Source organism: Semicossyphus pulcher, unplaced genomic scaffold (genome assembly GCF_022749685.1).
Source record: "Semicossyphus pulcher isolate SPU_LCO1_2020_fin unplaced genomic scaffold, fSemPul1.0.p SCAF_6, whole genome shotgun sequence".
NCBI classification, from domain to species: domain Eukaryota; kingdom Metazoa; phylum Chordata; class Actinopteri; order Labriformes; family Labridae; genus Semicossyphus; species Semicossyphus pulcher.
The window spans coordinates 22,545,432-22,547,940 of NW_027211737.1; the positions used below are offsets into that span (position 1 = coordinate 22,545,432).

General features: G+C 40.2%; 1 protein-coding gene across 1 annotated transcript in view; it reads right to left on the reverse strand.

Annotated features, from left to right (window-relative positions):
- The window catches only part of pdlim2 (PDZ and LIM domain 2 (mystique)), a 40,109-nt gene extending 38,817 nt beyond the window's left edge, over nucleotides 1-1,292 (reverse strand). The window contains exon 1 of the mRNA XM_069682903.1: nucleotides 985-1,292. The gene's annotated coding sequence lies outside the window, so the exon portion shown is untranslated. The remainder of the gene's footprint in view (nucleotides 1-984) is intronic.
- Nucleotides 1,293-2,509: the final 1,217 nt, after the last annotated feature.

A 2,509-nucleotide genomic window follows, 5' to 3' on the forward strand; every position in this document is an offset into this window, starting at 1 on the left:
GAGTAACAGCACAGTGTTCTTTGTTAAAAAATGAGGAAAACTATCAGGAAACGAACACAATATAAAGTGAGGAGGGTTAGGTACATAAAAGGCAACATCACAATGGGGAAGGTACACAAACAGCAGGCGGTGGCGGTTTCACTGGGACTGTTCTGTATGAACTCTGAGAAACCCCTTAAAGTGATTTCCCACCTGCTGAGCTCAGAAGCCAGATCTATTTATCTCTGATTTGATGAATTAAACTGCAGGAACAATCATGTCTAGACACTTTAAAAAGGGAAGAGAACATGTGAATTACAGTGCTCAAGAGCTGGCTTGAACTTGAACTACAGTGGACCTGCTAATTCAGAGTCATCACCCTCGACAGGCCACTTTAAGAGGAGGAGAGAGAAGATAACAGCCTCACCACCAATGTGACATAAATACTGACTGAATGCTTCCTGAGGTTGCACCTGGACCAGCCCCCTCCACAAATCACCCTGACTGCTTAATGTGCAAAAATGCATTGACAGAGTAGAAACTGCTCTCTGTGTGGGCTGAAGTCTTTCTAGTCCTTTACTCTGACTTTCAATTTCCACTCATACATGCATCATTAGCCCAAACAGCTCATATGCGGGCCCTGAACACTTTAACTGCTCGCATACTTGGCATCAATCATAATTTAGCAAAGCTTCTCTGCAGTTTTTATGAACAGTTATGAGTCTCCAAGGTTTAAAGTCTACAATAAACCTTTAATAAATCACACTTCCTCCCATAAAACAACATAACACATTAGTACAGAAATATATGAGAATAGGATGCCATATGATACAAAAAAGTGATTGCGCTCTCACTCAGCACACCCAACAAACAACATTTAACACTAAAAACATTTAACCCATTACAGTTTTCATAAGTTAACTGCTTCAAGGAAATATAGGCTAAACATATATTTTAAGTTCGCAAAGAAATGTTTGGACACTTTTTACGATGCTATTTACTTACCAAAGTGAGTGCAGGGTGATTTAAGGTGCCTTCTCCACCTGTTTAATCTCTCACGCTCCTCGACAAAACGCTGAGCACACACCCAGGAGTGAGCAGGTCCCAGTTCACCACAGCCTGAAACAACAACAGTCCCAAAAAATGCCAAAAACCCTAGCAGAAAGCAGCTTTATGAGTCCCCTATGTCAATGTAGCAGCGCTGAAGCGGTGATGAAGCCCTGGTAGTCCCTTCTCTGTCTGTCTTCTTGTGTTTCAGATGTTAAGAAGGTACATGAACACCACCTGTGGCTGCGCGCGCAGTGATATCACTGGGGCTGTACTCGCGGTGCCATGTGCTATTACCAAAATAAAAGCTTTTGACAGAGACAGCAGCACGGGGCGTGTCGCCTGTATCAGAGAGGAGGGAGGGGAGGAGAGAAGGGTGCAGCAGTGATAATTGAGCCATTTATCCGAGAGCACTCTAGCTGAGTTTCGGCTCCGCGCGCCACCTGCTGACGACGCGAGGCAGAGCAGCACGAGTTCCAACCAGAGCCACATGAGGCACTAGTAGTGTAGTTTACCTGTCTGTTTGTCCTGTTTGTTAATTAAAGTAAATCACTTTCACCTGGCGTCACAGGTGCAGCTACGTCCCTAATTTGATAGTTCCACTTTTTTCGAACATTTAGGCTTCTGTTTGCTTTGTGTTAAATTGGAGACATTGTTGTACAGGTTTATTTTGATTTAATACATTATTTTGTCTGTTTCATTATATTAACATGTTCGAAATAAAGATGACGATCAAGCAATATCGGTTTATAGTTGAACAATATCGCAGATGATTTCACTAAAGCACAAAAGAGCAACAAAACAACTACGCAGTCGTGTCAAAACCCCTCGCCTTTATATAATTTATCAATGGATTATTTATTAAATTTGTATACTTAGTGATGTTAGTATTTTATATGTTCTTAACCTCACTATTATCTTTAACCGTGACCTCTTGTAACGTCACGTGGCCAGACGCACAACTACACTCCCTTGACATTAATGACGCATCTAATGACTCATCTCTATAATGACTTATCTTCTTTCATCAAATATTCTGATCGCTTTTGTGGGTTTTCTGCTATATTGGGAGGTGTATGAACATGTGTGTGTTTTATGTTCTGTATCAATGATTGAACAATATATCGATGGAGTTTATTGTGAAATGTATAATCACTGAAGCATTTGTATAGTATATACACTGAGTACACCCCTACAGTCTCATACATTTCAACAACTATCTGCCATTAAATCTATGACTATATACAACATATATCTATGTTGTTTGTTTGTTATTGATGTGTTATATGTTAGTGGTGGTTCACTGGTCTGTCAAATTTTCAGAGATGTTTCTAATATTTTTTGTGTAGTGTTTTTCTTCCAGTGTAGGTGAAGAGAATGTTTGTAACACAGGTGAACTGATTACACTCCACAGGCTGTTGAATTAACATATCAAAAGCATTTAAGGAAATAAGGACATGAACTCAAGCATCAGTATCACTCT